This window comes from Ahaetulla prasina, chromosome 1 (genome assembly GCF_028640845.1).
Source record: "Ahaetulla prasina isolate Xishuangbanna chromosome 1, ASM2864084v1, whole genome shotgun sequence".
NCBI classification, from domain to species: Eukaryota; Metazoa; Chordata; class Lepidosauria; order Squamata; family Colubridae; genus Ahaetulla; species Ahaetulla prasina.
The window spans coordinates 267,082,099-267,092,566 of NC_080539.1; positions in this window are offsets into that span (position 1 = coordinate 267,082,099).

Below are 10,468 nucleotides of genomic sequence, written 5' to 3' on the forward strand. Positions count from 1 at the left end.
TTTAGGTCCAGTTATTATAAAAATAAATTCTTGATATGGTTTGCTTCTCTAATAAGTGTTATTTCAAAATATCCCTTCCCAGACCAGTCAAATTAAAGCAATTTAAATGCTAGTAAATATATTTTATGTAAGCTGAGCTTCAACCCTATAGATACAACTCAATAGCTTGAGAAACTAAAGGCTGAAACATAAATCCAGCCCTGAAAAATCACAGTATTTTGGTGGCAAAATCACTACAGATGTGGGACTCTGGGTGCAAAATTCTCCCTCTTTCTATCCTTATATCTCTCCTCCATCCCACTTCCCAAAATAACTTTGCTATTTCTACAGGAGCCCAATTCAACCTATGAGAGGGAAATTGGAAAACTTTTGAGGGCATAATTGCTTCCCAGAAGATTGTTGCTCCTACTTTTTCCTCGTCTGATTTTCTCTGGTGTACTGAATTTGCTCCTTCCAAATATGTGTGATATTTTTGTTCAGTTTTATAGTTTCTTACTCTTTAAGATGAAGCTACCAAGAGCAGTGGTGAAATCCAATTTTTTTTACTATTGGTTCTATGGGCGTGGCTTGGTGGACATGGCTTGGTGGGTGTGGCAGAGGAAGGATACTACAAAATCCCCATTCCCTCCCCACTCCTGGGGGAAGAATATTGCAAAATCTCATTCCCTCCCTATTCCCTCCCCACTCCTGGGGGAAGGATATTGCAAAATCTCCATTCCCTCCCCACTCCTGGGGGAAGGATATTGCAAAATCTCCATTCCCACCCCACTCTGGGGCCAGCCAGAGGTGGTATTTGCTGGTTCTCTGAACTACTCAAAATGTCCACTGCCGGTTCTCCGAACTGCTCAAAATTGCCGCTACCAGTTCTCCAGAACCTGTCAGAACCTGATGGATTTCACCCCTGACCAAAAGTCATCTAGAGTTGGGCAGCTTCTAAATTAATAAATCACATTCCTACAAGGTGAAAAAAAATGCCAAAAATGATCTCAGAAACTTTGGAAGGCTGAGTTACAAAGCAATTCTTAGTGAGAGCCAATGTGACTTGATGATTAAGGTGTTAGTTCTGGTAAGGAAGATCCAGGTCCATCTTCAGCCATGTAAATTTACTGGTGATGCCTCATTCATCCAACCTACTTGTGGGATTCACTGTTGCAAATATAAAAATGAAGAAGTTGTGCATATAAGCTACCTTTATCTCCCAGATGAAGAAATCTAACAAACACATGAATAAAAGTTGTTTATTTTGCCATAAACCATGGATTACAAACTACAATACTTGGGTTCACAAAATTGTAAACAATAATAGGTTATTACTGAGTGAGTTGGACAAGCATTATCTGAGCCACTGTTTAGACCTATTACAGGATTTTGTAGTAACCTTCATTGCTTGCCAGGAACTGCCAAGTAATGAAAGGTCCTGCATTTATATCATATTGATTTAATTACAAAGTAGAACAATAGCTGTCCAAAAACAAACACGGTGATCAATTGCAATTGAATTTTGCTGCAGTTGTCAATAACTCAAGTTAATGCCATATATGAATGTTGGGCAATCTTCCAGGTCCAACTCTAGTTGGGGACATTCACCTAATATAGAGAAAACTTTTTGACTTTTTTTATACTTTTGTCATATGCCATACCTGTAGCTTATACCGAAGCACCTAAAATATCTGCTCTAAATTTTATTTTTCTTTAGGTTGGTTTCTGTATTGTCAACCAACTGTTCTGTGTGCTTCTGTGTGTGTGTGTGTGTGTGTGAAGATAATATATTTTAACAACATATGCTATGTTCATGACCTAGATTTCTTGGGAAAGAAAATTTATTGATTTTCCCACAGAAACTAAAATTCCAAAGCACCATTCACAAGTTACAATCACAGGGTGGACTCACATGGTTAAATGTGAGTAATGAAGAAGTATTGCTGGCCATATTCCAAGGCCATATAGCTTCATCTGCTATCTATTCAGGATGAATTTATATTGAATATGTAGTAGGGTGCTTAACTGAATAGATTCATTAAGGTGGGGGAAAAACATAATGTAACAAATAAAGGTCTCTTCAAGTACATGGTCAAATCTACCATCTTGACTTTATAACACGAATATCCTTCCCCTTCAGATACCTCTGAATGGATTATGGAAGTGTTAAGCCTCTCCAGTCTGCATATAGTAATCTCAAACCTTATCATAGTTCTACATGTTTCACTAAAAAAAACCCAAAACCCTCCCTTGCGTTCTATGTGTATCCATGTAAGAAAAGTATACTGTTTAGACATGTATACTCTTATCAACATGAAAATCGGAACCCCATCACTCAGGAAGATTGATAAAATTCTGTAATTATGATGCAAACTTGTGTTCAAATAAGAATAAGAAAAATAAGGCAGGTTCACTCTATAAATGCCATAGATAAAATCAGAGCCAAGTCTTTTCAGTTGCAAAAAAAAAAAAGCAATTAAAGTAAGGAAGAAATATTTTTCATCCATAAATGCCACAGCTAGAATGAAAGCCAAGTCTTTTCAGTTATAGAAAATACAGATGTACTTAATTTTTCAGTTAGAATGCCTGGAACCATTACACCATAGTTCATTCATATCCATTGAGAAAACGCACAAAAATGTTAGAAACTGCTACTGTCAATGAAACAAAATCATGTTGAAATCTTTGAAAACACAGGATCATTTACACTGAAATTCTGATGATACTGCTTATTCTGATTCATGAAAAGATAACAACTTGATGAATTCTGTAAAAATATGTTTGGCTATCTCTAGCCAAAGCTTTATTTAAAAAAAAAATATTCAGAGTCCTCATTTAATGATTGCCTCATTTAGTATCTGTTCTCAGTTACACTGGTGATGAAAAAGTAAATTTGTGACCAATCCTTGCATCTACAGTTTTCATAGGGCACTAAAACAAAGGAAAGCTGAAGTAAGATTGTAAGCACAGTTGTAGTTTCACTTAGTACTTATAAATACTTCGTATTGATATTATTTATGTTCCACATTATTTTTAAAACTAAAACACACTGAAATCTTATTGTTTCATTGTCACTGATTGAATATAGGAACAAACCCGTACTTTGTGTGAGATGAGCAACTACACAAATTTTTTGAATAAATAATAAATATTGTAGAACACCACGGGGAGAGGTTTGCCAATGACACTGCTATAAGAATTATTACAGCTTCGGCAGTCTACTATACTAACCAGCCAGGAATTGGTGTGAAAAATACATTTCTCCCCAAAGCACAAAATGAAATAAAAATACACTCCATAGTGGCATCACTGGAGACTGCATCATGCATTGTGATGGCATGAAGGCACTATGGCAAAACTGCAGAGTTGATGATGCTGATGAATAAATAGTAATACCTGAGCTTATACACTGCCCTGATGACTGGTAGATGCTATGCAGTACTGATGCTATAGATGCAGTTTGGTCTAGTGGTTAAGGCACCAAAGGCCAGAAACTGCGAGTCTGAGTTCTAGTCCCAATAAGAATAAGGCATGAAACTTAGGCATGAAAACCGCATGAGTGGCTTTCAGTCTATCATTCTCACTCATCCCAACTCATCTCACAGGCTTGTTATAATGGGGAAAATAGGAGGTGGAAGGAGTATTAGATGTTAATATTAGGTAATCAGTGGAATGACTTGCCCCAGAAGCTGTGGATGCTCCAACACTGAAGGTTTTTAAGAAGGATTTGACAATATGAAATAGTATAGGGGCTCCTGCTTGAGCACGGGATTGGACTAGAAGACCTACAAGGTTCCTTCCAATTCTGTTATTCCGTATGTTCACCGCCTTCAGTTATCTATAAAAAAAAATAAAGGTAGGATAAAAAAAATCTAAAATAAAATAGGAAGTTGCTAAGAAGTTTCCCAACCCAGGAAATCTTTTCAGGAAGATGCTCTCATAATGTTCTCCTATCCCAACTACCCATCATTTCCCACATAAAAAGACACTCCCCGCTATACAGGTCATAGCATAGAAAAGAAGAAACCAGACTCCAAAATTCTCAAGCATTCTTGCAGATAGCAGTTCAACCTCCAGTCGGCAGCATTATTTAGTCACCGGTTATCAGCCAGCATGCTGCCAGCTTGATTTTATTTTGTTGTTTGGTTTTATTAGATAAATGGCTTCTCACTCTCATTAAGTGAGAGGTTTACAACTATTAAAATATTTACAGTCGAAACATTGTAAGGCTACTGCATCTCCACTATAAAAATCTTGATGGCCATTAGATAGCCCTAAAGAAATAGAATATTCCTCATGCAGTTCCTGCCATCTAATAAATGGCCAGGTTTTTGTGGTCCAAATCTAAAAACCCCACTTCGGTCTTTGAATGACATGTGGATGGGTACATAAAAAGATAAGCAGGTCTAGGAGAAAAAGATGAGTGAACAAAAGTGACATTTAATTTAGTGGAATTTACATTAAATTGAATTAAAATTAAATTAAATCCAGTTTATAGTAATGCTTCCAATTTAATTAATGAATCTCCCTTATGTCACAATAAAAAAGTACATATTATTAGAAGTTCTTCAAGGATGAACTGAAGTTTTCAAGGTCAATATATGCATCTTGGACTCAAATTTATGAATCCATAACTTTAATTCATACCGACATAATCTGGATCTCCCTAGCAATTAATTAGCACAATTTATTGTGGTTATTTCAAAGTATAACAGCCATTTCAATCTGGAATTTTATGAGAAATTACACAATATTTCCACAAGACATTGTATTTTCAGTCTTACAGAACATGGTAGCATCATAATTGACATATGGAGGAATCGGGGATGAGAAACATAAGATGTATATGTTTAAGAAGTTCTCTACATATATTTTTGTATTCTTGTTCTGAAACTTATGATAACTTGGTTTTGGTTGCAGTGAAAACTCTTGTTTTGCTTAAGCCACTTTAGTAAGAGTTGCTGTAATACAATAAATGGCAGGGTTCTTGCTGAATTGGAAGGCTTGCTGACTATTTGGCATATTTTGGGGCCAGAACCCCAGCGAAGCTTTGACTTGTGAAGAATGCAAATCACCAGGGCACAACTGTGTCCAGAATATTAAGCCAAAAATAGACAGATATAATTACATCGCATAAATTATAATTTGTCATTTTAAAATTACCACTACTACAAAACAATAGTGTTCTTTCCAAGTTCAGAATTCATGTAAGCCAAAATTGTTTTGATGCTATATATACTCTCAAGACAGCCATGTCACCAGTGCATTCTGTAGAATAAGCAAGAAGAAATGTCACAGCCTGCCAGCAGATACTCTGTGGATAAATTGCTGCCAAGCATAATAGTTGCTAGCAAGGCTTCCCAAAATGCATCAGTCAACAGTACATGATACCCCAACAGGATGTCACAGAAGCATACGCAATGCACAACTTTAAGCTACATTGCCTTTCCTCTCTGGTCATTGGCAGGAACTGACCTTGGCAGCCGCCCCTCTCCAGGTCTTTGTCTCTGAACCTCATTTGACTCCAAACACCGGTGTCAAGGGTAAGAAAGCAAACTTTCTGCCAGGTTAAAATAAGATCTAGTGAGGGAGGAAACAGCTGCCATTTTTTACTGGATCCACCAATCAATTTTGAAGCTCCAGGCAATCTTTTCCAGTTTCTTGATATTCTGGGCATATAGGTTGTGTTATGTATCTTTAAATATTTTGGCGGGAAACAAGCACGTTGCTGATTGGTTGAAGCCGCCGGTTAAACAGTATATAAAGGGATGTTTTTCCCCAGCCAGGTTGCTGGGTTCTCCCTATATTAAAGAGCTGTTGTCACTACCCTGGTCTCCAGCCTCGTTACTTCCCGAACTTAACACTGGCGACGAAGGTGGGATTTCGAGGCTAAGGAGCACCAGAACCGAGCTGAAGCACGGAAGAACCGAACCCAGCAAACACAGGGCAGGAACGCGGAGATGGCCAGTTACACTCCGCCCGCGCCGTTTGACCCAACTAGAGAGAAATGGGGAACGTACATGACCCGTTTCGAAAGCTTTCTAGAAGCCAACGAACTGCAAGGAGTTCCAGACAACCGCAAAAGGGCATACTTCTTGAGCCACTGCGGTCCCGAGGTCATCGACATCGCGGAAGCCCTGGCAGAGCCAACGCCGGTACAATCGGTATCATGGCAAACTCTGCAAACCCTGCTAAAAAACCATTTCGCGCCAATGCCGTCCAAATACGTGCGGCGTTTTGAATTTGGAGAGCGCCGACAGCTAGAGGGCGAATCCATCGGCGACTACATGGCCGCCCTGCGGAAAGCCTCCAAAGACTGTGGGTACCGAGACCTGGATGAGGTGCTGCTGGAGCAACTCATCAGGGGGGTCAGAGACATGTGTTTGCGGAGGCGGCTGCTATCGAAAAGCAATCTGACGCTGGCGAACGCCCTGGACGAAGCCCGAGCGCATGAAATGTCCACCCAAGCGGCGGAGACCCTGCAAAAGCCTCTCACACCAAAGGCGAGCACAAAGTCAACCCCGGTGCACCAAGAAGAGATCCAGACCGAATCCGACGGTGAGGATGAGGAAGGGGTCTGCCGAACCGAGAAACGCGGCAAAGAGGACCGGGACGAATGCGGAAGTTGCGGAGGTCAACACCAGCGCCAACACTGCAAGTTCAAGGACGCAACATGTCGGCGGTGCGAGAAGAAAGGGCACCTAGCTCAAGTCTGTCGAGCTCCCCAACCTTCCCGCCGAAAATTCAAATCGGCCAATCAGAGCGCGGGATCGGCAAGGCGACCCGCGATTGGCTCAAACAAAAAGGGCGCGAATTCGAACCAAACGACTGTGGTCATAGGCCGCGCCTCAACCCGGGTGGAGAAAAAGATCTTCACCAAACCCAAAATAGAAGGAGTACGGTGCCGACTCGAAGTGGACACCGGGTCAGCGATCACCATCATGTCCTGGGACACGTTGGCAAAGTCGTTGCCATCAGTCGCGAAGCGCCACCTGCAAACACAACGGCTACGAGTCCACGACTACCAAGGGAATCGCATCCCTGTTCGAGGGACCACCTCTGTCCGAGTCGAGTACGGACCACACAAGAAGACCCTGCCCATCACGATCGTCGAAGGGACCCTGCCTAGTTTGTTGGGACTAGACTGGTTTCGTGCACTGGGCATGGGAGTGACTGGCATCTACAGAAGTGACTGTAACCTGAAAGACATACTCATGAACGAGTTCGAAGATGTCTTCAAGGACTGCCTGGGCAAGTACAAGGGGACCCCTATTTCCTTCAACTTAGACCCCCAGGTAGCTCCCATTAGGTTAAAGGCAAGGAGAGTCCCTTTTGCCCTTAAACCTAAAATTGACAAGGAGCTAGATAAGCTCATAAATCAGGGGATTTTGGTGCCAGTCGATCACGCAAAGTGGGAGACGCCAATCGTCACCCCAGTAAAACCAGATGGGTCAATTAGAATCTGCGCTGACTACAAGGCGACGCTAAACAAAGCCTTACAGAAAAGCGCTTACCCGGTTCCCGTGGTGCAACACTTGCTGCACTCTTTGGGGCAAGGGCAAGTCTTTGCAAAGTTAGACTTGGCTCAAGCCTACCAACAACTGCCCGTAGACGCCAACACAGCCGAAGCCCAAACGATTGTAACTCACAGGGGGGCATTCAAGTGTACCCGATTACAATTTGGGGTGAGTGTGGCACCGGGGCTGTTCCAAAACTTAATGGAACGACTTCTGCAAGGGCTCCCAGGGGTAGTTCCTAGATGTATTGATATCAGCAGAAAACGTAGAGGAATTGGGGGAGCGTCTGAGAAAGGTTCTGGGCATTTTCCGGGCAGCCGGACTAAAGGTTAAAGTGAACAAATGCCAGATAGGGGTAGAATCCGTCGAATTCTTGGGCTACCTAATAGACAAGAAAGGAATTCACCCCACTGAGAGCAAGGTCAAGGCAATCAGAAAGGCTCCAGCGCCCAAAAACAAAACAGAGCTACAGGCATTCCTGGGGCTAGTGAATTTTTACGCGGTTTTTTTAAAAAACAAAGCGACCGTTGCTGAACCGCTGCATAAGCTTCTAGGGAAAAATACTGTTTGGTCTTGGGGAAAGTCGGAAAGTAGGGCTTTCGAAGCAGTAAAAAACCTGCTCTCGAGCGATAGCCTGCTCATCCAGTATCATAGCTCATTGCCATTATTGCTGGTTTGCGATGCCTCCCCTTACGGGGTGGGGGCTGTGCTCAGCCACAGACTTCCAAACGGCACGGAAGCCCCCATAGCCTTCTACTCCAGAACGATGTCCTCCACAGAGAGGAACTATAGCCAGTTAGATAAGGAAGCGCTAGCAATTGTGTCAGGGGTAAAAAAGTTTCACGAATATGTTTTTGGGCGAGACTTTGAAATTGTGACTGACCACAGACCGCTGTTAGGAATACTGGCTGGCGACCGCCCAACGCCTGTGGCACTTTCGCCACGATTGACTCGATGGACTATTTTCTTAGCCGCTTATTCTTACAAGCTGCAGCATCGACCGGGAAAAGAAGTGGGGCATGCAGACGCGTTAAGCAGATGCCCACTACCAGGGGCGATCGAAGACCCCACTCCGGGGACGCCCATCCTTCTAATTGACTCTTTGGACTCTGGCCCAGTCACATCTAAGGAAGTGGCTCGGGCATCATACCGGGACATTGTGTTGAGGACTGTACTCGGTTGGGTGCAAAGAGGGTGGCCCGCTGCGCCGGGCGAACGGTTTAAGGAATTTGTAAAAAAACGTGAGGAGCTCTCGGCTCAAGGGGGGTGCCTGCTATGGGGCGATCGAGTGGTAATCCCGGAGAAATTGAGGGAAAGGGTATTGGATCTCCTCCACGAGGGTCACCCAGGGATCGTAAGGATGAAGGGGCTAGCAAGAAGCTATGTGTGGTGGCCACTCATGGACTCAGAGATTGCTGAGAGGGTAGGGAAATGCCAGGCTTGCCAAGAGTCCAGACCTCTACCCCCAACGGCCCCAGTCAGGGAATGGGAAAAACCCCAAGGGCCCTGGTCAAGAATCCACATTGATTTTGCTGGCCCCTTCCACGGCCAAACCTTCCTAGTGGTTGTCGACGCTTTCTCTAAATGGTTGGAGATCATACTCATGAAATCCATGACAGCCAAGGGCGTAATCGCAGCCCTGCGCCACCTATTCGCAACCCACGGGGTGCCTGACACGCTAGTTTCCGACAACAGCCCACAATTCACGGCAACCCAGTTTGAGGAATACTTGGCAGATGAGGGCATCAGACATGCCCTCTCTGCGCCTTTCCACCCTGCGCCGAATGGCCTTGCAGGCGTTCCGTCCGGGCGCTAAGGAGGCATTGTCCAGGCTCAAGCCAGGTGACTGGCAGACAAAGATAGATTTCTTTCTGGCCATTCAGCATAGAACCCCCAGCACTGCTACAGGCAGAAGCCCAGCCGAATTATTGATGGGACGGAAGCTCCGGTGCCCACTCGACCGCTTAAATCCCCATTACACACCAGAGGGCTACAAGGGGGAACTGGAAAAAACGAGAGAAATGGGCATAGGCGACCAAGTGTGGGCCCGCAACTATGGGGACGGCCCAAGTTGGCTAGCAGGGCACATCATAAAAGCAACCGGTCCAAAATCATACTTAGTTGAGTTAAAAGACAACCGAGTATGGAGGCGCCACATAGATCAGATAAGGAAACGAATAGCTGAACAACCCGAGCTAAATGAGACAGATCATGACCATTCATTATTTGAACCCACAGCCGACCATAACCCGGGGGAGGCGCAAGACTTAGCTGAGGTCCCGGAGGTCCAGCGACGCCATCAGGTTCCCGATGGAAACAGCAGGGAAAACTCTAAAAGTAATCCAAGGCCGGACGGCCAAGAAAAAGAGTCTGCAAGTAATCCAGGGCCCGATGGCCTAGAGAAAGAGCTGGGAGGAGAAAACAGCCCCTCCGACCAGCTCAAAACACCACCCAGGACTGAACCGCGCAGGTCCGAAAGAATCAGGAGACGCCCAGGTTATTTGCGTGACTACGTCGAAAAATAACATGTAAATAATATGTAAATAGTGGTAAAGTGTTTTCTGGGAGGGGAGGAGTGTTATGTATGTTTAAATATTTTGGCGGGAAACAAGCACGTTGCTGATTGGTTGAAGCCGCCGGTTAAACAGTATATAAAGGGATGTTTTTCCCCAGCCAGGTTGCTGGGTTCTCCCTATATTAAAGAGCTGTTGTCACTACCCTGGTCTCCAGCCTCGTTACTTCCCGAACTTAACAGGTTGAATAAATGAAGAGAAAGTATACAGCTTTGTCTCATTTCGTTGCTGAACTGGGACCAATGTGTTTTGCCATGTGCCATCCAGATCTGGTTTTGCATCAGGACAATGAGATATTCTGAGATCCCCATTTCTCTAAAATTCTAAAACTTGACAGGACCAACACAATCAAAGGCCTTTCAATAATCAATGAAGCTTAAGTTGACCTCTTTTTACTAT